General features: G+C 37.3%; 1 pseudogene; it reads left to right on the top strand.

Annotated features, from left to right (window-relative positions):
* The first annotated feature begins 2,095 nt into the window (after nt 1-2,095).
* The window catches only part of LOC136388442 (sulfotransferase 6B1-like), a 123,774-nt pseudogene continuing 98,911 nt past the window's right edge, over nt 2,096-26,958 (top strand).

Raw genomic sequence — 26,958 nt, 5'->3', positions numbered from 1 at the left:
GAGCACTTGAAAAGAATGTATATTCTGCTGCTTTAGAATGAAAAGTTCTGAAGATATGTATTAAATCCAGTTGATCTAGTGTGTCCTTTTAGGCTGCTGTTTCTTTGTTGATTTTCTTTTTTGAGGATTTATCCATTGATGTTATTAGGGTATTAAAATCTTCTACTATTATAGTATTACTGTTGATCTTGCCCTTTATGTCCATCAAAATCTGCTTTATATATTTAGGTGCTCCTATATTAGGTGCATAGATATATTTAATGATTATATCTTCCTGTTGATTGCTCCCTTTATCATTATGTAGTGACCTTCTTTATCCCTTACTATAGCCTTTGTTTTAAAGTCTATTTTTTCAGATATAAGTATAGCTACCCTAGTTTTTTTTTTCATTTTCATTTGCATGAAATATTTTTTTCCATCCCTTCACTTTTCATCTATTTGTATTTTTTGTTCGGAGGTGGGTTTCTTGTAGACAGCATATGTACTGGTCCTTTTTTCTTATCCATGTCTTTTGATTGGAAAATTTAATCCATTTACATTTAAGTTTATTATTGATATGTAGTTGTTTATTGCCATTTTATTCTTTAAATTGACAATCCGCTTTTTCTACATTTTTTATTTTTGCCTTTGTTCTATTTACAGCAGTCCTCTTAACATTTCCTGCAGCATTGGTTTGGTTGTAATGAATTCCTTAAGTTTTTTTTTTTTGTCTGAGAAGCTTTTTATTACTCCTTCAATTTTAAATGATATTCTTGCTGGATAAAGAAGTCTTGGTTGTAGGCTCTTGTTTTGCATTACTTTGAATATTTCTTACCATTCCCTTCTGGCCTCAAGTGTTTCTGTTGAAAAGTCAAAAATCATTCTTATGGGGGCTCCTTTGTAGGTGATTGACTGCTTTTCTCTTTCAGCTTTTAGTATTCTTTCTTTATCTCTTAACTTTGGTATTTTAATTATGATGTATCTTGGTGTAGGTCTCTTTATCTTCCTCTTTAATGGGACTGTCTGTGCTTCTTGAACTTGTGTTACTTTTTCCTTTATCAATTTAAGGAAGTTTTTGGCTATGATTTCTTCAAACAGGTTCTCTATCTCTTGTTCTTTCTCTTCTCCTTCAGGAACCCCTATGATGTGAATGTTATTTTTCTTCTTGTTTTCACAGAGCTCTCTTAGAGTTTCCTCAGACTTTTTGATCCTCTTTTCTTTTTGCTGCTCTGTTTCTGTGTTTTCATTTATCTTGTCCTCTAAGTCACTGATTCAGTCCTCAGCTTCATCCAGCCTGCTGTTTATTCTTTCTAGTGTAGTATTTATTTCTGATATTGTAATTGTCATTTCTGACTGATTCTTTTTATGATTTCAATGTCCTTTTTGATGCTTGCAATTTCTTTATTTAGGTGCTCATTATGTCCATCCATTGTAGCTCTAAGATCCTTAAGTATCCTAATAATCATTATTTTAAACTCTGAATCCAGTACTTTGGTTACTTCCATCTCATTCAGTTCTTTTTCTGGGGATTTCTCTTGTTGGTTTACTTGAATTGCATTTCTCTGTGTTCCCATTTTTCTGTGTGCTAATTGCAGGCTTGCTGGGTTAGGACAGCTGAGGTTGGTACGGAGAATGCAGCCCCTAATCCAGGGTTTAATACCTCAGCCTCTGCTGGTTGCTCAGATTTTAATTCTCTAACAAGAAGAGCTGCATAAAAGTCTTATTTTCCCTGCTGTTTTTTTGCTGAGCCCAGCAGGGAACTTCTGTCATTAGGATGGGGTAGTAGGCATATCTTGCTCTTTGGCCCCAGTTGAAACTCTATCCAGGCCTTTTTTTTCCTGTATGGTAAGTCCATAGGAATGTGGTGGGTGTGACCTCAGAGAACCAGAAAGTGTGATCTGCCCAGTTACTTTCTGGGGGTGGGGCACATTCTCTGTCCCAGAAGGGGAAGTGTAGCTCAGGTCTCCCAGAAACCTGAGTCACTGCCCCTCTCTTTTACTTCCTCCTTTCTGAATGGCCTTTCATGCTGATTAGAGCTGGAGAGCTTTCTGGAATTGGATCAATTGGCCTTACGCTAGGCTTGTGCTGCAAGAAGGGAGTGCTCCTTCCCCTGCATATGGCCACCTCAGTATTGGAGAATGAATCAGTACAGGCATTCTTCTCCCCATCACCGTTTGTGTCCCTTGGCCTTGATCCCCCCACTCTCCTCATGCAAGACCAGTCCTCTCAGCCTTTTTCAACCCCTGAGCCCCAGGCAAGTGGCTGTGAGTGAGATTCTCTGCACTGGGCCTTTAAGGTTGCATCCACTTTTATGCAAGTCGTTTCCTACAGACAGAAATTATGCTCTTCCCCCCACTCAATGATGTCAGGCTATCTCCTCCAGTCCCTGGATCTTTAGGATGGGGCTCTTGTCCTGGGGCTGAGGACCACCGCCTCCCAGGGTCTCTCTCCCTGCAGTAAGAGTTCCTCTTGACCCTCAGCCATCCCTCACTCCTAGAAGCGAGGAAGCCCCCACTGCATCCCTTCACTTCCTACCAGTCTCGGTATGGTTTCTTTTGTGCTCCTTGGTTTTTGAGTCCTGTTTTTTCAGTGCAAAGTTTGTTTTTCATGATAATTGTCCTTAAATTAATTTGTAATTCATTTTGGCCCTGGAAGGTGGAAGTTTGTATGTGTGCTGACTCCGCTGCCATCTTGGAATCTCAACATTCACAAATTCTTATTTCTATTACTTTGTAAGGCGTATTTCTGAATGAGCAATAATAAGTACAATAAAAAAATACACAAATGCCTCCTTATTGATATTAAAGTAAAATATTTTGTGGATGAATTCCTTTTCCCAATGAGAGGTACAAATGAGGTATATAGTTAAGATTTTTTAGTTATATTTATAACTATATTTAGGTAATACTACTTAAAGCACTGCTTTGTAATATAGTCCCTGGGACCAATAAAAGATTACATACAAGTCAGAATTCCATAAATAAGCTTTTGTTGTATTAAAAAACAGACATATTTTAATTTAAACACTTGGAAAATATAATCTCTATCAATTTCCTATGCTTTGGGGTCTCAGTTTGTGATCAGCTGTCACAGTTTAAATCTCCCGCTATTTTTGTAATGAATAATTGCCAAACCCCTGAGAAAAATTCTTTTTGAAAAAAGTCATCCATCATAAATATATTGGTATTTCATTTGTGAAGCTACTCTTTGATAAAAATATGGAAAATCCAAAGTAAAGTTTGTATTTCCATTGGCTCTATGATCAAGCTGTTAATGGATAGACACTAATGAGAGGTTAGTTTCTTCTCTTGAGTCTCTCCTTATTGTCTTAGTCCCAGTTTCTTCTCTTGTTTACATGTTCTTTTTATTTTTCTTCTTCAACTCTCTTTACTCCAAGGCTAACGGTATTTTATTTTCCAACTTGTATTGAAACATTAGTGTATCATTGAGATTTAAGTTGTTAAGAAGGAACCTGAAAGTTCAAATAAAGAGGTAATTATTAGCAATAACAAAAATATATTCCTGCTGAATTTTAATACTCTCTCTAAATTCAGCTCTTGCAATTATTATTAGATATAACTGTAGTACATATAGATCCATTCTACATATTAGCCTCTTCTTCTCACTGGACCATTATTGAGTGTATCTAGTGCAATAGTCTTGATATTCATCTAATTAACTCATTGCATTCTGATGCTGGAGAGAACTTCCATTCCGTAGACAAGGACATTGAAAAGAAAATTAGTTCTCTGCCTAAGATGATCATAGCTGGTGATGGGAAAAATAGTCCTGTTGTCCTTAGTAGCCATTGAGTACAAGCCATTGTGCCATGGCCTGAGCTGAGGCCTGTTAGAAACTTGAAGCCACCAATTCTCAAGTTGGTAGAAACAGTTTGGAGAATGTAAAATTATAGGTTCAATGTATTGAACTGTATTTCAGTACAGAATATTGTTACTTATAATATTAATATTTATTATAATATATAGTATGTTCTCTAGGACATATAGAGAACAATCTGAGCATAAATACTACTACGGTTTTGTCATTTATCATAAGGTGTAAATATACAAGTACATATTTATTTATTCTTTGACAAACATTTTATTTTCAATTAAAATTTTTTGACAATAAATTTAAGAATGAAAGAGCATGTTCAATTAAATATTATGAGCTGAATTTCTGAATTTCAAGAAAGTTGATGTTGATTGTGCAATTTGTACATGATACCTGTAAATGTTTACATTCATCATCATGGGTGTTGTGGTAATATTTATGGTCACATAAAAATCAAAAGACACAGATACAACACCAAAATAGCATTGGTACCTACTAAAAATATTATAATTTATTTTAAGAGGACAATGCATAAAGGCAATAATTTATCATATGCAGTTGCAGAAGGTACATCTAGATAGATTGAATTGTAGTTGTACTGTTTTGCTTTGCTCTTCTTGATGCCAATTTTTTTGAGCATGTGTACAACTATTATTATATTTGGTGTCATCAGAGGAATAGCTTCACAATGTTAAAAGATGCTGGTTTTGTATCAAGGTCAGTGGAATAGAAGTCAATAGAATTTGGAAGTAGAAATCAAATAGAAAGTCAGGTAATTCTAATAATAATTCATGTTTTTCTTCTGAGACACGCAATCATATGTCTATCTAGAAGTTCACTCTGTTAAAGATGAAACATTTGAAATTATTGTGATTGCTATTTTAAACTGTAAAAAAGTTTAACATTCAAGGTAAATTTATTTGTTTTGTGGTGATAATAGGAGTGCACATTTTGGTGGGCTAAAATATACTGGTAAAAGTAATGTTCTTGCTAAATGAAGAAATCAATGGATTAAAAATGAACTTGGAATTGGCTTTTCTATTTTTTATTTTATTTTATTATTTTTCTTAAGTGATTAGCAGGGAGACAGAGAGACAGACTTCCACATGTGCCTTCACTGAGATCCACCCAGCAAGCCCACTAGGGGGCAATGCTCTGGCCATCTGGGGCCCTTGCTCCATTGTGCTGCGTCCGAGCTATTTTAGTGCCTGAGGTGAAGCCATGGAGCCATCCTTAGCACCTGGGGCCAACTTGTTCCAACTGAGTCATGGCTGAGGGAGGGGAAGTGAGAGATAAAAATAGAAAAGGGAGATGGAGAAGGAGAGAGGTGGAGAAGGAGATGGTCACTTCTCCTGTGTGCCCTGACTGGGAATCTAACCTGAGACATATACATGTTGAGCTGACACTATATTGCTAAGCCAGGCAGCCAGGGCTGGAATTAGCTTTTCTGAACATATAATTCTTAATTATATTCAAATAAGCTACAGTCAACTACTGAAGAAATTAGCTGCTTTAATTGATAAGACAAAAATATTTTTAAATATAAACATAGTGACTGAATTATAAACATACTGTAACATAGAACATGCTTTTTCTCTTTGCTGTTTATGATATCAGATTCTTAAAATATTCAACTTATGTGTCTAATAAGTGTATTACATATTTTATAAATAAGTCTTATAAGAGTTTATTGTATTTTGCTCACAATTCATTAAAAATCTTTAATCAAAATATTCAATAAGTAGGGTGGTAAAAACTTCAACTTTTGAATATTTTTAGCAATTGTGATTATTAAACATTAAGAAAAACAAACAGGAAGACACTGAAGTGCCTACGTACAAAATTAAAATAAGAACTCAACAAAGTGAACAGTGAGAACATAGAATGTAAAAGTTTTAATTTTGAAATTCTAATTGTTATTTTATTTTCAACAATGATTCTCAAAAATTAATTACTATAAATATTTTATAAAATTAAAATACCACATATTCATGTGCTTTCATGTTTATTGAAACAAGATATTCTTACAAGTACAAGGGCAGCAGTGATCTCCACAGTAACACTACCTGCAAAGTTTGCTGTCAATTCTCTCATGATCACCTTGGAGGAAGAGCAGCTAGCCAACCTGTCTGGGATCCTCAAGTTAAAAGTTCTGGGGCCTTGTTTCTTGTAGCAGATAAAGAGCACCAAGATTGCAGTGGCATTAACTAAACCTGAAGCCTCTAAAAAAGACCTTGCTGCAGTTGCTTTTTTGCCAGGAAACTCAGCCGGCAATTCCAGTCCCAGGTCCTCAACTGACTCTACTTAGCTCTGTAAAACTCCAGTTAACCAAACTGGGAAATGGGCATTCTTTACCCAGTCATCATGTGCAGCTCAGAAACCTTCCTTCCAAGCTTTGGACACCTTTGAAACCAGAAGTATGACATAGTGCTAGCACATTGTCCAAAGTTTGGTTCAAATTGGATTCTTCACATCATTAGTGAATATCCAGAATTCCCAGTTCTTGAATGTGGGGACTCAGAAAAATATCAGAGAATGAAACAGTTTCCATTGTCAAGGATTTTGGCAACTCGCTTCTATTATGAGAAATTACTTGAGTCCATCTTCAAGAATAAAGCCAAGATATTAGTGATATTTTAAATCCTAAAGATAAGGCAATATCTTTTTTCCATTTCCATAATTATGTCCCCAGTACTTCAAGCTATGGTTCTTGGGATGAATTCTTCAGACAGTTCATGAAAGGACTAGTTTCTTGGGGAAGCTCTTTTGATTTTGCAATTAATTGGAACAAACATCTTGATAATAAAAATGTTAAGTTCATAGTATATGGAGACCTGAAAGATAATCTGGCCTTTGGAATAAAACATTGTTAAGTTCTTTGAATTTTTTCTCACTGGGAAGTGGATTCAAACTATCTCAGCTCAATACCTTCCAGACAATGCGAGCAAGGTCCCAGGAAACATATGAGGCTGTTGGCCTATTCTTTACTTTTTATTTATTTATTTATTTATTTATTTATTTATTTATTTATATTTTTCTGAAGCTGGAAATGGGGAGAGACAGTCAGACAGACTCCAGCATGCGCCCAACCGGGATCCACCCGGCACGCCCACCAGAGGGCGATGCTCTGCCCCTCTGGGGCGTCGCTCTTTTGCAACCAGAGCCACTCCAGCGCCTGAGGCAGAGGCCAAGGAACCATCCCCAGCGCCCAGGCCATCTTTGCTCCAATGGAGCCTTGCTGCAGGAAGGGAAGAGAGAGACAGAGAGGAAGGAGAGGGGGAGGGGTAGAGAAGCAGATGGGCGCTTCTCCTGTGTGCCCTGGCCGGGAATTGAACCCGGGACTTCCGCACGCCAGGCCAATGCTCTACCACTGAGCCAACAGGCCAGGGCTGTTGGCCTATTCTTGTTCTGTAAAGGTGGAGTTGGTGTGTGAAAAAATCTGTTCAGTGAAACTCAGAACCATGGAATGGATGAAAAATTCAAAGAATGCTTAGCAGGCACTACCCTAGGAACAAAGTTAAGGTGTGAATCATGTGGCCAAGCTTGGTTCTGGTCACTTCATCAGGGCCGGGTATTTTATTTTCCTTAATAACAACTGAATTTAAATAATTAAATAATAAATTAAATAAATAAATAATGCTAAATAACGAGATAAATAATACAAATTTAGTAATAATGATAATAACATCTGAAAATTTTTTTTAACAAAAACTTAAGTTTGTTCACTTTTTAAGGAAAGGCCATTTATCTATAAAAGGGATACTAAAAAATTCTAGCAAACATAAAGATAAAATAAAGACCGTATATGAGTTAAAAAATTGGGAGAAATAGTCTCCAACATATGTGTACTACAAGAAATATTAGAGAAAGTAGTATAGGCAAAAGGAAAACAATACAGATGGAAATTTTAATCTACACAAGGGAAGAAAGAACACCAGAAATAGTGAATTTGTGGGTAGTGTAACTATATGAACAATAAAAGCAAGTTATTCTTTATATTGTTTATAAGCAGTTAAACAGAATAATATTTGGTATATATTCATGTACTATAATCAGTTTCTTACCTTACATGTACCTAATATGTTATGACTATTTTATTTTGAAAAATGTATTTTTATTTATTTATTTATTTTTATTTTATTATTATTATTTTTTTATAATTTTATTTTTTTAATGGGGCGACATCAATAAATCAGGATACATATATTCAAGATAACATGTCCAGGTTATCTTGTCATTCAATTATGTTGCATACCCATCACCCAAAGTCAGATTGTCCTCTGTCACCTTCTATCTAGTTTTCTTTGTGCCCCTCCCCCTCCCCCTTTCCCTCTCCCTCTCCCCCCTCCCCCTGTAACCACCACACTCTTATCAATGTCTCTTAGTCTCACTTTTAGGTCCCACCTACATATGGAATAATGCAGTTCCTGGTTTTATCTGATTTACTTATTTCACTTTGTATAATGTTATCAAGATCCCACCATTTTGCTGTAAATGATCTGATGTCATCATTTCTTATGGCTGAGTAGTATTCCATAGTGTATATGTGCCACATCTTCTTTATCCAGTCATCTATTGATGGGCTTTTTGGTTGTTTCCATGTCCTGGCCACTGTGAACAATGCTGCAATGAACATGGGGCTGCATGTGTCTTTACGTATCAATGTTTCTGAGTTTTTGGGGTATATACCCAGTAGAGGGATTGCTGGGTCATAAGGTAGTTCTATTTTCAGTTTTTTGAGGAACCACCATACCTTCTTCCATAATGGTTGTACTACTTTACATTCCCACCAACAGTGTATGAGGGTTCCTTTTTCTCCACAGCCTCTCCAACATTTGCTATTACCTGTCTTGTTAATAATAGCTAATCTAACAGGTGTGAGGTGGTATCTCATTGCAGTTTTGATTTGCATTTCTCTAATAACTAAAGACAATGAGCATCTTTTCATATATCTGTTGGCCATTTGTATTTCTTCCTGGGAGAAGTGTCTCTTCATGTCCTCTTCCCATTTTTTATTGGATTGTTTGTTTGTTTGTTTGTTGTTGAGTTTTATGAGTTCTTTGTATATTTTGGAAATTAGGCCCTTATCTGAGCTGTTGTTTGAAAATATCATTTCCCATTTAGTTGGCTTTCTGTTTATTTTGTTATCAGTTTCTCTTGCTGAGCAAAAACTTCTTAGTCTGATGTAGTCCCATTCATTAATTTTTGCCTTTACTTCTCTTGCCTTTGGAGTCAAATTCATAAAATGCTCTTTAAAACCCAGGTCCATGAGTTGAGTACCTATGTTTTCTTCTATGTACTTAATTGTTTCAGGTCTTATGTTTAGATCTTTGATCTATTTTCAGTTAATTTTAGTACAGGGGGACAAACTGAAGTCCAGTTTCATTCTTTTGCATGTGGCTTTCCAGTTTTCCCAGCACCATTTATTGAAGAGGCTTTCTTTTCTCCATTGTGTGTTGTTGGCCTTTTTATCAAAAATTATTTGACTATATATATGTGGTTTTATTTCTGGGTTTTCTATTCTGTTCCATTGGTCTGAGTGTCTATTTTTCTGCCAATACCATGCTGTTTTGATTGTCGTGGCCCTATAATATAATTTGAAGTCAGGTATGGTAATGCCCCCAGCTTCATTCTTTTTCTTTAGGATTGCTTTGGCTATTCAGGGTTTTTTTTTTTTTTTTTGTATTTTTTCTGAAGCTGGAAATGGGGAGAGACAGTCAGACAGACTCCCGCATGTGCCCGACAGGGATCCACCCGGCACGCCCACCAGGGGGCGACGCTCTGCCCACCAGGGGGCGATGCTCTGCCCCTCCGGGGAGTCGCTCTGTTGCGACCAGAGCCACTCTAGCGCCTGGGTCAGAGGCCAAGGAGCCATCCCCAGCACCCGGGCCATCTTTGCTCCAATGGAGCCTCGGCTGCAGGAGGGGAAAAGAGAGACAGAGAGGAAGGAGAGGGGGAGGGGTAGAGAAGCAGATGGGCGCCTCTCCTGTGTGCCCTGGCCGGGAATCAAATCTGGGACTTCTGCACGCCAGGCCGATGCTCTACCACTGAGCCAACCGGCCAGGGCCTATTCGGGGTTTTTTATAGTTCCATATAAATCTGATGATTTTTTGCTCCATTTCTTTAAAAAATGTCATTGGAATTTTGATGGGAATTGCATTAAATTTGTATATTGCTTTGGGTAATATGGCTATCTTGATTATATTTATTCTTCCTAACCAAGAACAAGGAATATTCTTCCATCTCATTATATCTTTTTCAATTTCCCTTAACAATGGCTTATAGTTTTCATTATATAAGTCCTTTACATTCTTTGTTATGTTTATTCCTAGGTATTTTATGTTTTTTGTTGCAATCGTGAAGGGGATTATTCTTTTGAGTTCGTTCTCAAATGTTTCATTGTTGGCATATAGAAAGGCTATTGACTTCTGTATGTTAATTTTGTATCCTGCGACCTTTCTGTATTGGCTTATTGTTTCTAATAGTCTTTTTGTGGATTCTTTGGGATTTTCGATGTATAGGATCATATCATCTGCAAAAAGTGACACCCTTACTTCTTCTTTTCCGATTTGGATGCCTTTTATTTCTTTGTCTTGTCTGATTGCTCTGGCTAGAACCTCTAGTACCACATTAAATAAGAGTGGAGAGAGTGGACAACCCTGTCTTGTTCCTGATTTAAGGGGGAAAGCCTTCAGTTTAGTGCCATTTAATATGATGTTAGCTGATGGCTTATCATATATGGCCTTTATCATGTTGAGATATTTTCCTTCTATACCCATTTTGTTGAGAGTCTTAAACATAAAATTGTGTTGTATTTTATCAAAAGCCTTTTCTGCATCAATTGATAAGATCATGTGGTTTTTGTTCTTTGTTTTGTTGATATGGTGTATTATGTTAACCGTTTTATGTATGTTGAACCATCCTTGAGATTCTGGGATGAATCCCACTTGATCATGATGTATTATTTTTTTAATATGTTGTTGTATTCGATTTGCTAGTATTTTGTTTAGTATTTTAGCATCTGTATTCATTAGAAATATTGGTCTGTAGTTTTCTTTTTTTGTGCCATCCTTGCCAGGTTTTGGTATGAGGGTTATGTTGGCCTCATAAAATTTGTTTGGAAGTATTGCTTCTTCTTCAATTTTTTGGAAGACTTTCAGTAGAATAGGAACCAAGTCTTTGAATGTTTGATAAGATTCACTGGTATAGCCATCTGGGCATGGACTTTTATTTTTGTGGAGGTTTTTAATGGTTTTTTCTATTTTTTCTCTACTAATTGGTCTGTTTAGGCTTTCTGCTTCTTCTTGACTCAGTCTAGGAAGGTTGTATTGTTCTAGGAATTTATCCATTTCTTCTAGGTTGTTGAATTTAGTGGCATAAAGTTTTTCATAGTATTCTACAATAATTCTTTGTATATCTATGGTGTCCGTGGTGATTTCTCCTCTTTCATTTTGGATTTTGTTTATATGAGTTCTTTCTCTTTTTCCCTTGGTAAGTCTTGCCAAGGGTTTGTCAATTTTGTTGGTCTTTTCAAAGAACCAGCTCCTTGTTCTATTATTTTTTTCTATAGTTTTTCTGTTCTCTATTTCATTTATTTCTGCTCTGATTTTTATTTTCTCCTTTCTTCGGCTAGTTTTGGGTTGTCTTTGTTCTTCTTTTTCTAGTTCCTTAAGGTGTGAAGTTAAGTGGTTCACTTGGGCTCTCTCTTGTTTGTTCATATATGCCTGAAGTGATATGAACTTCCCTATTATCACTGCTTTGGCTGCATCCCATAGATTCTGATATGTCATATTGTCATTTTCATTTGTCTGTATATATCTTTTGATCTCTACACTTATTTCTTCTTTGACCCATTCATTTTTTTAAAAATATGTTGTTTAGTTTCCACATTTTTGTGGGATTTTTTTCTCTTTTTGCAGTTGAATTCTAGTTTTAAGGCTTTATGATCAGAAAATATGCTTGGTACAACTTCAATTTTTCTGAATTTGCCGATGTTGTTTTTGTGGCCCAACATATTGTCAATTCTTGAGAATGATCCATGTATACTGGAGAAAAATGTATAGTCAGTCACTTTGGGATGAAATGTCCTGTAGATGTCTATCATATCCAGGTCCTCTAGTGTTTTGTTTAAGGCCACTATATCTTTGTTGATTCTCTGTTTGGATGACTGATCTAGAGCCGTCAGCTGTGTATTGAGGTCTCCAAGTATGATTGTATTTTTGTCAGTTTTTGTTTTAAGGTCAATTAGTAGCTGTCTTATATATTTTGGTGTTCCTTGGTTTGGTGCATATATATTAAGAATTGTTATGTCTTCTTGATTCAGTGTCCCCTTAGCCATTATTAAATGGCCATTTTTGTCTCTGAGTACTTTTGCTGTCTTGTAGTCAGCATTATCAGATATGAGTATTGCTACGCCTGCTTTTTTTGGATGTTATTTGCTTGGAGTATTGTTTTCCAGCCTTTCACTTTGAATTTGTTTTTATCCTTGTTACTTAGATGAGTTTCTTGTAGGCAGCATACAATTGGATTTTCTTTTTTAATCCATTCTGCTACTCTGTGCCTTTTTATTGGTGATTTTAATCCATTTACATTTAGTGTAATTATTGACACTTGTGAGTTCCCTATTGCCATTTTATAGATTGCTTTCTGTTAGTTTTGTGTCTTGTTGGATCCTTCTTTTTCATTTTTTTATCTTTTGTTTTTATTTGGTTGTATTCCATACATCTTTCCTCTGTTGCCATCTTTTTTATCTCATGTGCTTCTGTGGTGGTTTTTTCAATGGTGGTTACCTTTAAGTAATGAAAAGGGTTCCTACCCTGTTCATTGTAGTGCACTATTTTGTGAGTACTTTTGCACTCCATTGTCCTTTGCTACTGTTAATCTCCATCCTCTCCCCCCCTTTCTTTTTGTTGTTGTCACAGTTTAAATTTGATTTTATTGTGTTCTTCTTGGAGCTTTTACTTGTGGCTTTGTTTTTTTTTGTTGTTGTTGTTCTTTGTATCTGATTGGAGAACCCCCTTTAGTAATTCCTGGAGTGGGGGGTTTTTGATGATAAATTCCTTCATCTTTTCTGTATCTTTGAATATTTTTATTTCTCCTTCATATTTGGAGGATAGCTTTGATGGGTATAGTATTCGTGGCTGAAAGTTCCTCTCTTTCAGGACTTTAAATATTGGGGTCCATTCTCTTCTAGCTTGTAGAGTTTCTGTTGAGAAATCTGATGATAATCTAATGGGCCTTCCTTTATATGTTGTATTCTTCTTTTCCCTGGCTGCCTTGAGAATGAAAAATGTATTTTTAATAGGATCTTATTATTTTAACAGTTTTAGGTTAAAATCTTTTAGCTCATTCATTCACTTTTTGACTAAGATCTGACATTGTTTCCTGACTTTAAAATTGTTACAGTAGACTGGTACTTTTTATTGTGATTAAGTATAGACTATTCAAAAAGTCCTTTTTCCCTGTAGATTTATAAATGCCATATGCACTGAGTGGTGGTCTCATCATGGAGCTGAGAACAGGAGCACAGCAGGTAGATGGGTTGTTGTAGTCATGGTCCACACCTTCACTCTAGCTATTTTAAATAGAGAGAATTTAATTTAGAGAATTACAAGTTAATTAAAGCATCAGGAAACCAAACAGAATGGTGAGGCAACCCAGGGATTAGCAATAAGAAGAAGGTAATATGAATGGTACCACCCCTAGTTTGGAAAAATGCAGAGAAGAGACAATGCTATCAGAACCCAAAAGCTGGGAAGAGCTACACCCATGAAGAGAGTGGCTGCGCAGTGGAAGCTAGAATATTAAAGGAGAGGCAGCTGCTCAAAAATTGCTGTTTGAAGCAAAGCTAGGGGGTTGCATGAAATACCCTATTTTTTCTTGTTTTCAGACCACCTTCCAGTACCGCCCTAAATCACACCTACCAGGGACGAGAGCTGGAGAAGAAGTAGGAATGGATCTGGGAGCAACAGGCAGAGGACTAGCACAGGTAACCTTTGGGCATAATGCATGTATCCAAAGATAAGAATGGGTTTTCTCAGTGTTGACTGTATGTAAAGTAGCAAAATCTAACATATGGATATAGCTACCTGACAACCCCAAATAATACAAGACAGCAATAAAGTAGTTTTCAGAAATAAAGGTATAATAGCCAAGTATTTTATCCACGGGCCTTCACTCAGAATCTGATTATTTACTCTTATTTTTGCAAATAATTACCTTGTATGCTAATTGAAAGCAGACCAGATAAAGCATGTAGAAAGATAAAGTTGGCTGGCAGGTGTAAAGAAAGACAAATCAAAAGTTGGAACATTTAACAATCTGACAATGAGGGAGAGAATAGAAAAAAACCTTATAAAATTGAGACAAAATAATTTAAAAGTTTTTCTGATTGTTTAATATGAAAAACAATTTGTCATACCCAATTTAAGAACTCTTGGGTACATACCCCTGAGGTTTGAAATCTTGCTTTTATTGATGTTGGGTAAAGGTGAACATGAATCACTGAGAAAAGGTTAAATTATTCACAGCTGATTAAATAAGAATATATACAAGTTATACAGATCTGTAGTCGCAAGTGGTTCTTGTCCCCTAGTTGAAAAACTAATTCATTTTGAATACTTTATAACATCTTGATATCAGATGTATGTATTTGTGTTATTACTAGGGTAATATGTAAAAAATCTTAAATGTAAAGAAGAAAGATTCCTGTTAACAAGGAACACAGGTAAAATGCTGTGTAAATTACACACACACACTTACACATGCACACATCTCATAAAAAGTCTAGGGGCAATGTGAATTAATTTATTCTACAAATATTTACTGAGCACATATTATGCATCACATCTTCTAATATTTTCTTTGTTCAAAAGTGACTTAGTTTCTAAAAATCATCCCACAGAGTAACTATATAAAATGTAAACATTCAGATAAAGTGTGAATGCATTTTATATTGCATCATTGTTTATTTTGAGATTGACCTGTGTATGTAACTTTTCACATGTGTAAGTTAAATGTTTACTTTTGCTTATTTGTTTATATTGAAATGTCCAGTTTTGGGGGGACATGTTATCAATTGAAATGGGCTAATAAATATCATATTTTAAAGATATTATCATTGGGTATTCGGAAAAGGATATCAAACAGTTTATAAAAGAAAGAAGTAAAACTGGTATTTGCCTATTATGGCAAAAAATACAATATTCATGGATTTGTTTGTGTATGTTTGTGTGTAGGTATTTGAAAGAAAGTAGAATAGAAAAGATTATGAGAAATTACACTAGAGGTTGAGTTCCTGATTCCATTACTGCCATCCATTTCATCATTCAAAATTATGTATAAAAATCTGTTAATGATCAGCTGCATATATCTGAAAAGACACCTCTTAGCTTTCATCAGACTTAAGACCCTAAAATGGCAAAGTGCCATCGAACTAGTGTAACTGCAATCTTATCTTTTATTACCTGGACAAATGTGCATACACTAAGATTTGCTTCAGAAAAATACCTCATTTGTGAGTTTGGTTATGTATGTATCCTAATGTGCCTAAAATGTCACCACTGTTTTTCCAAATATACCAGACAAGTTTCAGTGAGCATGCCTGACCAGGTGGTGGCACAATGGATAGAGTGTCAGGCTGGGACACAGAGGACTCAGGTTCGAAACCCTGAGACATCAGCTTGAGTACGGGCTCATCTGGTTTGAGCAAGGCTCACCAGCTTGAGCCCAAAGTCTCTGGCTTGAGCAAGGAGTCACACTGTCTGCTGTAGCCCTCCCCCTGGTCAAGGCACAAATGAGAAAGCGATCAGTGAACAACTAAGGTACTGTGATGAAGAATGGATGCTTCTCATCTCTCTCCCTTTCTGTCTGTTGTCCCTATCTGTCCCTCTCTCTGACTCTCTCTCTGTCTCTGTCAAAAAAAAACAAAGTGAGAAATTAACAAAATTAAAATAATTTTGATTTTCTGATCATATTTGCAATTGATTATAAAATTCCAAGTGAATTAATGAACTAAAATTCAGTATATCCCTGAGAGGAAGAATGAGAAAAGATGGCAGTTCTTTACTTGTAAAACTTAAGTGGTGGAAAATAAAATTTCACTTAATAACTGGTCCTTTAACCAATAAGAAAAGAAAGATGTTTATCACCTCACAGTTAAAATGTTATGCCTTAGCCCTGGCCAGTTGGCTCAGCGGTAGAGCGTCGGGACCCGGGTTCGATTCCCGGCCAGGGCACATAGGAGAAGCGCCCATTTGCTTCTCCACCCCCTACCCCCTCCTTCCTCTCTGTCTCTCTCTTCCCCTCCCGTAGCCAAGGCTCCATTAGAGCAAGGATGGCCCGGGCGCTGGGGATGGCTCCTTGGCCTCTGCCCCAGGCGCTAGAGTGGCTCTGGTCGCGGCAAAGCGACGCCCGGAGGGGCAGAGCATCGCCCCCTGGTGGGCAGAGCATCGCCCCTGGTGGGCGTGCCGGGTGGATCCCGGTCGGGCGCATGCCGGAGTCTGACTGTCTCTCCCCGTTTCTAGCTTCAGAAAAATCCAAAAAAAAAAAAAAAAAAATGTTATGCCTTATTTATACCTAAACTGAATAGTCTCAAATAATTAAATAAGAAAAAAGCAAATTTATGCAAAATTTTTAAAAATGGTTACAATCAAACAACTTGAAAAATAGTAAAGAAGGCCCTGGCCGGTTGGCTCAGCGGTAGAGCGTCGGCCTGGCGTGCGGCGGACCCGGGTTCGGTTCCGGCCAGGGCACATAGGAGAAGCGCCCATTTGCTTCTCCGCCCCCACCCCCTCCTTCCTCTCTGTCTCTCTCTTCCCCTCCCGCAGCCAAGGCTCCATTGGAGCAAAGATGGCCCGAGCGCTGGGGATGGCTCCTTGGCCTCTGCCCCAGGCGCTAGAGTGGCTCTGGTCGCGGCAGAGCGACGCCCCAGAGGGGCAGAGCATCGCCCCCTGGTGGGCAGAGCGTTGCCCCTGGTGGGCGTGCCGGGTGGATCCTGGTCGGGTGCATGCGGGAGTCTGTCTGACTGTCTCTCCCTGTTTCCAGCTTCAGAAAGAAAAAAAAAGAAAAAAAAAGAAAAAAAAAAAAGAAAAAAAAAATAGTAAAGAAAATGTTAAGAGAAAACAAATTTCTAAAAGTCACCCTTCTCCATGATTTTTCCTTTTTCTCATTTCCTCCCACCCCTTACTGTAATCCTCCATTTTTATTCTTGGAGATAATAAATACATGGTATTTGGTGCTTTTTTTTTTTTTTTTTCAAAAGAAAACAGTATTTTATTAACCATTCTATAACTTCAAATGTTGCTATTTTATTTCATTTTTTAAAATTTTATTTGATTGTGTTATTATGGATTCAAGCGTCCCACTGAATACAACATACTCTCCCCTCCCCCATGTCCCTACCTATATCCCCTTTACCCCCCTCCCCTCAACTCCCACAACACTTTCCTCTGGGACATGCTGTCCTGCTATCTATATTTCTGTTATGTATATATAATTTCACTAATCCTTTTACCTTCTCTGATTTCATCCCCTCATCCCCCTTCCATCTGACAGCTGTCCCTGTGGTCCCTGTGACCCTGCCTCTGCCTCTATTCCGCTCCTCAGTTCACTTTGTTCATTAGATTCCACATACATGTGAGGTCATATGATATTTGTCTTTTTCAGCTTGGCTTATTTCACTTAGCATAATAATCTCCAGGTCCATCCATGCTGTCACAAAAGGTAAGATTTACTTCTTTTTCATGGCCACATACTATTTTATTGTGTATATGTACCACTGTTTTTTAATCCACCCATCCATTTATGGACACTTTGTCTGCTTCCAGATCTTGTCTATTGTAAAGAATGCTGTAATAAATATAGGGGTGCATATCTTCTTTTGAATTAGTGATTTGGTATTCTTAGGATATATTCCTAAAAGTGGGATTGCTGGGTCAAAAGGCAGTTCTGTTTTTAATTTTTTGAGAAAACTACATACTGTTCTCCACAGTGACTGCACCAGTCTGCATTCCCACCAGCAGTGCAGGAGGGTCCCCTATTCTCCACACCGTCTCCAGCACTTGTTATGTGTTGTTTTGTTAATGAGCGCCATTCTGACAGGTGTAAGAGGTATCTCATTGTAGTTTTAATTTTCATTCCTCTGATGATTAGTGACATTGAACATTTATTCTTGTGCCTATTGGCCATTTGTATGTCTTCTTTGGAGAAGCATCTATTCAGTTCTTTTGCCTATTTTTTTTATTGGATTGTTTACCTTTCTGGTGTTGAGTTTTAGAAATTCTTTATCAATTTTGGTTATTAAACCCTTATCAGATCTATTGGCGAATATGTTCTCCCATTATGTGGTTTGTCTTTTTATTTTGTTCATATTGTCTTTGGCTGTGCAAAAGCTTTTTAGTTTGATATAGTCCCATTTGTTCATCCTGGCCTTTATTTCACTTGCCCATAGAGATAAATCAGCAAAAATACTGCTACGAGAGATATTGAAGAATTTACTGCTCATGTTTTCTTCCAAGATGTTTATGGTTTCACAACTTACATTTAAGTCTTTTATTCATTTTGAGCTTATTTTTGTGAATGCTGTAAGTTGGTGGCCTAGTTTCATTTTTTTGTATGTACCTGTCCAATTTTCCCAACACCATTTATTAGTGAGACTGTCTTTACTCCATTGTATGCTCTTACCCACTTTGTCAAATACCAATTTACCATAAAGATGTGGGTTAATTTCTGGGTTCTCTGTTCTGTCCCATTGATCTATATGCCTGTTCTTATTCCAGTACCAAGCTGTTTTGAATACAAGGGACTTGTAGTATAACTTGATATCAGGAAATGTAATACCACCCACTTTATTCTTCATTTTCAAGATTTCTGAGGCTATTTGTGTTCTTTTTTGGTTCTATACAAATTTTTGAAATATTTGTTCTATATCTTTGAAGTATGCTATTGGTATTTTAATAAGAATTGCATTGAATTTAGAAATTGCCTTGGGCAATATAGACATTTTAATGAAGTTTATTTCTCCTATCCATGAACACAGTATATGCTTCTACTTGTTTGTATCTTCTTTGATTTTTTTATTAATGTTTTATAATTTTCTGTGTACAAGTCCTTTACTTCCTTGGTTAAATTTACTCCTAGATGCATTTTTTGTTGTTGAAATAGTGAAAAGGATAGTTTCCTTAATTTATTTTTCAGACAGATTATTGTTGATGTATAAAAATGCCACTGATTTCTGAATATTAATTTTATATACTGCCACCATGCCAAATTCATTTATCAGGTCTAATAATGTTTAACTGAGACTTTAGGGTTTTCTATATACAGTATCATGTCATCAGCAAATAATGATAGTTTTACTTCTTCTTTTCCAATTTGGATGCCTTTTATTTCTTCTTCTTGTCTGATTGCTGTGGCTAGGATGTCCAGCACTATGTTGAATAAGAGTAGTGAAAGGGGACACCCCTGCCTTGATCCTGATCTTAAGGGAATTGCTTTTGATTTTGGCCCTGGGTTTGTCATAGATGGCCTTTATCATGTTGGTTGAGGTATGTTACCTGTATTCCCACTTTGCTGAGAGTTTTGATCATAAATGGGTGCTGGATTTTATCAAATGCTTTTTCTGCATCTATTGATATAATCATGTGATTTTTCTCCTTCCTTTTGTTTATGTGATAAATCACATTGATTGATTTGTAAATATTGTACCAGACTTGCCTCCCCAGAATAAATCCCACTTGATCATGATGTATAATTTTTTTTCATGTATTTCTGGATCCAGTTTGCTCATATTTTGTTGAGAATTTTAGCATCTAAGTTCATCAGGGATATTGGTCTATAGTTTTCTTTCTTTTTGTGTCTCTACCTGGTTTTGGAATGAGGATTATGCTTGCCTCATAAAAGGAGTTTGGAAGTCTTTCCTCCTCTTGAATTTTTTGAAATAGCTTGAGAAGGATAGGTGTTAGTTCACATTTGAATATTTGGTAAAATTCACCTGTGAAGCCTTCACCTCCAGGAGTTTTGTTTGCTGGGAGTTTTTGATAACTGTTTTAATTTTATTTGTTGTAATTGGTTTGTTTAGGATTTCTGATTTTTCCAGATTGATTTTTGAAAGAATATATGTTTCAAGGAATTTGTCCATTTCACCTAGATTGTCCAATTTTTTTGGCATACAGATCTTCATAATATTTTCTTATAATCCTTTGTATTTCTGTGGTATCAGTTTTATTTCTCCACTTTTGTTTCTAATTTCATTTATCAGTGTACTCTTTTTTTTTTCTTCTTGATGAGTCTGGTTAAAGTTTCATCAATCTTGTTTACCCATCAAAGAACCAGCTCTTGGTTTCATTGATCTTCTGTATTATTATTTTAGTCCCTAAGTCATTTATTTCCAATCTGATCTTTATTATTTCCTTCCTTCTATTTCCTTTGGGCTTTATTTGTTGTTCTTTTTTTAGTTCTTTTAGATTCAGGGTTAAGTTGTTTATTTGAAGGTTTTCTTACTTCTGAAGGTATGCTTATAATGCTATGAACTTTCCTCTCAGGACTGCTTTTGCTGTGTCCAATAAATTTGGGGGTTTATATGTTTATTTTTATTTGTTTCAAGAAAATGTTTTATTTCTTCCATGATCTTGTTGTTAATCCATTTGTTATTTAATAACATGGTATTTACCCTCCAAGTGTTTGAATTATTTTTCAGTTTTTCTATTGTAGTTGATTTCTAGTTTCATGTCATTGTGATCTGAGAGAATGATTGATATGATTTATATCTCTTTAGATTTATTGAGACTTCATTTTTGTCCTAACATGTGGTCTATCCTAGAGAATGTACCATGAGCACTTGAAAAGAATGTATATTCTGCTGCTTTGGGGTGAAAGGTTCTGAAGATATGTATTAAATCCAGTTGATCTAGTGTGTAATTTAAGGCCACTGTTTCTTTGTTAATTTTCTGCCCAGGGGATCTATCCATTGATGTTAGTAGGGTATTAAAATCTCCTACTATTATAATGTTGCTTTTGATCTCACCCTTTATGCCAATCAAAATCTGCTTTAATATATTTAGGTACTCCTATATTAGGTTCATAGACATTTTGCAATGGTTATATCCTCCTATTGGATTACTCCCTTTATCATTATGTACTGACCTTCTTTATCCCTTACTATAGCCTTTGTTTTAAAGTCTATTTTGTCAGATATAAATATTACTACCCCAGATTTTTTTTTTCATTTCCATTTGTGTGAAATACCTTTTTTCATCCCATTACTTTCAGTCTATGTGTATCTTTTGTTCTGAGGTGGGTCTCCTGTAGACAGCATATGTATGGGTCCTTTTTTCTTATCCATGCAGCTACCTTATGTCTTTTGATTGAAGCATTTAATCCATTTACATTTAAGGTTACTATTGATATGTAGTTGTTTATTGCCATTTTATTCTTTAAATATACATTCCTCTTTTTCTCAATTTCTTATCTCCTTTGCTCTTTTTACAGCTGGCCCCTTAACATTTCCTGCAGTGCTGGTTTGGTTGTAATGAATTCCTTGAGTTCTTTTGTCTGGGAAGCTTTTTATTTCTCCTTCAATTTTAAATGATTGTCTTGCTGGATAAAGAAGTCTTGGTTGCAGGTTCTTGCTTTGCATCACTTTGAATATTTCTTGCCAATCCCTTCTGTCCTCAAGTGTTTCTGTTGAGAAGTCAGATGTCATCCTTATGATGGCTCCTCTGTAGGTAACTTAGTGCTTTTCTCTTTCAGCTTTTAGTATTCTTTATCTCTTAACTTTGGAACTTTATTATGTGTCTTTGTGTAGGCCTCCTTGGATTGCTTTTTAATGGGACTCTCTGTGTTTCTTGAACTTGTGTGACTTTTTCTTTTATCAATTTAGGGAAGTTTGCAGCTATGATTTTTCTTCAAACAGGTTTTCTATTCCTCGTTTTTTCTCTTCTCTTTCAAGAATCCTATGATGCGAATGTTGTTTATCTTCATATTTTCACAGAGCTCTCTTAGAGTTTCCTCATACTTTTTGAACCTCTTTTCTTTTTGCTGCTCTGCTACTGTGCTTTCATTTATCATGTCTGCTAAATCAGTGATTTGATCTTCTGCTTCATCCAGCCTGCTATTAATTCCTTCTAGTGCACTCTTCATTTCTGATACTGTATTTGTCATTTCTGACTGGGTTTTTTTTTATGATTTCAATGTCTTTTTTGATCCTTGTTATCTATTTAGGTGCTCATTTTGTCCATCCAGTGTTGTTCTAAGATCCTTAAGCATCCTAAAAATCATTGTTTTAAACTCTACATCTGGTATTTCCGTTACTTCCATATCATTCAGTTCTTTTTCTGGGTATTTCTCTTGTTGATTTATTTGGGTTGCATTTCTTTTTTTACCCATTTTGTTTGTGTATCAGCTCATCTTTTGGGCGTGCTACTTTTGTAGTTAACTGAGTCTAGGGTTGGTGTTGTCTGCCAGCAGCCAGCAGTTGTGTTGGTACTAGATCTTCTTAGGTTAGCATCAGATGTTGTTTGTAACCTGCTCTGGGCTATTTGTGGGCAGCTACTGCTCTTTTTGCTCTTTGTGTCTGTTTTTTTTTTGTGTCTGGGTAGTATTAAAGGGCCAATCTGTGTATAACGATCAGCTTCCTCCTGCTTAGATCTGACAGCAGCTCCGTAAAAGCTTTTATCTCTGTAAGATTTGCCTTCACTTTTCAGCTACTCCACTTCCTCTTGCAGCTCTTCCCTGAGTCTTCTGTAGAAAAACTATAGTGTGGGCCCACACTGGCTTCACCCAACCAATCCTTCTACACTTGACAAACTTGTTGGGTTAGAGCAGCTGAGGTTGGGAATACAATGTTAGTGGGACCCCCTATTTCAGGAGTCTCTTGGGCAGCAGTTCAGTACAGGGATTGTGGCCCCTATTCCAGAGCCTAATCCCTCAGCCATAGCTGGATACTCAAATTTTGCTTCTCCCCATGGTGAACTGCAGGTTCAGATCAAGTGGGGCTGACAGTCCCCTCTGCAGAAATTCTTACAGCTGATGAGACCCTGGTCTCAGGAAGGAAGACTGAGAGAGTTCTCTCCTGGTTCTGACTGTTCCCCCCTTAAAGTGGCTACACCCCTTGACCAGATCTAACAATAGACTCATGGGACCCACACTTTGAATGTCCATGCTCCAAGCCTCTCTCCTTTTCCTCTTTGGAGTCTATCCTAGCAGGATAGGATATTCAGTACCCAGGCCAGCTGACAGTGTAGCTCCACCCTATCCAATGCACATGAGCTGCTATGCAGGTGTTGATATGGAGCAGAACTCACCTTAGCTAGGCCAGGTGTGAAGAGCCCTTCATTAGGACTCCACTCTAGCAAGGCATGTTAGGTCCTGAACCGATGCTCACTGCAGCTGGCTACTGGATTTGCCAGCCCTGTGCCTCCTGGGCAGAAAACTGTCACAGACCAATGGGAGACACTACCCATGACTGGCCCTCAGCAACCTTCTTGGAGCTACAAGCAATCCAGAGTTTTTGGCTGCCTCTGCTGGGCCCATGTGCACATGGAAATACCAGCCATGCTCCTAAGGCTGGCTTTTACTCACACAGGGCCTGAGGGAAAGTCCGTTTAAAAGTCCAAGATTCCCTGAGTCCTTTCTTCTGCAGCTTCTGTCTGCTGGCTGCTTTTTGGTCTCTAGAGTCTAGAGCCTGCAGCAATTCAGAGATTAGGAATGGTGATGAGTGCGTCTCTGCCCCTTGGCACCAGGATTTAGTCTGTCCAGAGTTTTTTCAGAGATATCTGTAGGGTGAGGCTCCAGGAGTCCAGTGGTTGTGGCCTCTGAGACCCAGAGATATGGTCTGCCCTCCCACAGTTTCAACTGAGTCTCCTGTGAAGTGGAAGCACCAGTCATAGACTCAGGAGAGTGTGGGGGTATAACTCTGGCCTCAGCACCAGAAAACTAAGTCACTGACATGCTCCCTCTTCCTGGCCTCTCAGAATAACCCTTTGCCCTGACTAGAGCAGTAGAGACTTCCGAGGGCAGAGCAGTTGCTTTTCCTCAGGCTGATGTCACTCCAAGGGGATTGCTCCGCCCAAGACAGATGGCAACTGCTGTACTGGAGCATGACTCAGCACAGGGCTTAGGGTGTCTGTCCCCCACCTTGTCTTTCCCTGGGCCTCCAACTTTATACTTTCCTCACGCAACTCCAGTCCTCTCAGCTCTCCCTGGCCAGAGCCCCAGGTCAGTGGCTATGAATGAAGTTTTCTGCATGGGCCCTTTAAGATGGAGTTGTCTTTTTTTTAACATTGAGTTTAGTTACTAACAAGTCTTTGCTAAATTGCATGGTTGATAAATAAAAAAATTATCTGTTTGTGAAATTTTAAAATTTAGTTTCTCATGTATAGTGTCTACATCACTCTGGAGAATTTAAGGCTTATTACTAGTTTTTTTGACCCTCTTTTTCTAAGATATATAATGTGTGCATAAAGTCATGGTGCACTTTTGGCTGGTCACAGGAAAGCAACAAAAGAAGATAGAAATGTGAAATCTGCACCAAATAAAAGGAAAACCCACCCAGTTTCTGTAGGATGATATGGCAGCATGTGCGCATGTGCAGATGATGATGTAATACCGTGTGTACAGCGGAGCAGCCCACAGCCATACCAGTCGAGATGTGGACAGTACAGAGGAAAGTTCAATGTGTTCTGTGGCTTGCTAAATTCGAATCCATGACCAAAGTGCAATGTGAATATCAGTGCGTTTATAATGAAGCGCCACCACATAGGAATAACATGACTCAGTGGGATAAGCAGTTGAAGGAAACCGGCAGTTTGGTGGAGAAACCCCGTTCTGGTAGGCCATCAGTCAGTGGCGAATCTGTAGAGGCTATACGGGATAGCTACCTAAGGAGCCCTAAAAAATCTGTGCGTGAGCCCACATCAAACTGCACTGAATAGGTATGAAACTGGGAGAATTTTCCTTTTATTTGGTGCAAATTTCACATTTCTATTGTCTTTTATTGCTTTCCTGTGACCGGTCAAAAGTGCACCATGACTTTACGGACACACTGTATATTATGCTCACTTTGTTAAAAATGGCACTGCCCACGTGGAGGCCCATCACCCAGGTGATGATATTAGTTGCCCTTCTTGCTTGGGATGGGCGTGATTATGTTAATATGTGTTGGGGAGGGCTTTTGTGCCAAAGGTTTTAAAAGGAAGAGAGATCACATTGTTCCGGGGGAAAGTGATTATGTTCTAGGAGGAGCCCATGATGTAGGAGAGCAGAGAAAGGCCACATGGAGGAGAGGAGAAGCCAGTTTGTGCAGAGTTTGTGCAGAGAGAAGGAGATGGAGAACAGAGGTGAATGAAACTGGTGAGGTTACAAACCTATGATTCTAGGAAACTCGGATAAGTCAGTGAGGAAAGGGAGGCCTGAATGGAAAGGGAAGTGTTTTCCCACTGTGTGTATTTCTTGCCCACTGGGTGCAGGCTAGGATTAAAGCTAATGGCCCACCAGTTCTTGGCTCTGTTGTTTCATTACTATCTGTCCGATTCAAATGCGAACCTGCATGGGCCAGGCAGCTGTGATGGTGACTGTAGCTACTGGCTTTACACTCACAGACAGAAACCCTGCTCTTTTCACTGCCAAATTCTGTCTGGGCACCTTTTCTAGGCTCTGGGGCTCTAGGATGGGGCTCTGGGCCTGGGGCTGAGGACCCACACCTCTCAGGGCAACCCAGCCTGCTGGGAGAGTCCCTCCAGACTGTCACTAGCTTTTAGGCGATGGGCAGCCCTTTCTGTGTCTCTGCCCTTCCTACCAGTCTCAGTGTGACTTCTTCTGTGATCCTTGGTTATAGAGCCCTCTTCATTTAGTCCAAAGGTGGTTTATCAAGATGATTGTTCTTAAGTTATAGCCAATTTGGTCCTGGGAGGTGGCCTACTCGGTCACCGTCTTGGAATCAGTGCTGATTTTAATGTTTGACCAGTGAATACAAAAATTATTTAATTTAATTTTAACAATAAATTTCTCTTTCACTTGTGTTGATAAATAAAGTGAGTTATATTTACTGTAAACCTAAAGATTTTAGTACAGCAAAACATCAAAACTTCTGTTATTTTAGCATCTATTTAATGAAATGAGCCCTAGGTATTTTTGAATCTTGAGTCTACTGGCTCAAGCATTTTTCTACTTAACTTCCAACCCTTGCCTTGAATTTTGGTTTAACTGGTTCCTGTTCCTTAATTTCTTATCTTCATGTGGATATTTGGTAAGTTGACCAACTTTTTTACAATTAAAAGGAGGACAAAAACAAATTGAAAACAATATCATAAATAAAAGAAACATTTTATTCACTGCAACAATAATATACTATAATAAGATAAATGCATAATAAAAACATTTATAATGCTTTATACTGTGATTATACTTATATGCCTATTAATTTTCAATGGATCTACTGCATCAATCGAATATGGACATTTACAGATTCGACGACTGTCGAATATCAAAAAGAAGGACATGTAGAAGGACACTTTTCCAGGGAGGACAAAACTTACAAAAGAAGCACTGTCCTCCCTAAAGAAGGACAATTGGTCACTTTATATTTGGTCATCATGGTTTGACACTTGTCTCACTCTTTAGGACTTGATTTAACTCCAACTCTTGTGATCACATTTCTAAAACACCATTTTATGTGTTAAACTAGTTTTCAATGACAAAATTTTGATACACTGATTGCACTGTCTTATTCTGTAAGTATGCCCTGAAGACTTGTATCCTACCACTAATGTGATTTGAAAGATATGATGTGGAGTGTATATTATGTAGTGTTAAATGGCAATTCTCTTAAAATAGTTATGTAACTTAAATTGAAGTACTTCTTTCATTTAAAACAGTGAGTGCTATAGAATATAAAATGACCTATTAGAGATGCAAGTACTCATTTTTAGTAACATGTATTATTAATTCAAATAATTAACTATTATATTCTCTTAGTATATATTTAACTAGATATAAATAAAGTATTTAATCTGGAAAGTATACAATTTACCTAGTGTATTTCCAAAGAGAAGTTGAGGTGAGGCTGTAGGATTTGAACAGGACTGGTCTTTGATTTTTAAGAAATAAACATCTGAGACATGTAAGATGTCTAACAATTTAGAGAAAAAT

Source organism: Saccopteryx leptura, chromosome 1 (assembly GCF_036850995.1).
Source record: "Saccopteryx leptura isolate mSacLep1 chromosome 1, mSacLep1_pri_phased_curated, whole genome shotgun sequence".
NCBI classification, from domain to species: Eukaryota; Metazoa; Chordata; class Mammalia; order Chiroptera; family Emballonuridae; genus Saccopteryx; species Saccopteryx leptura.
This window is presented reverse-complemented; position numbering and strand designations above follow the sequence as displayed.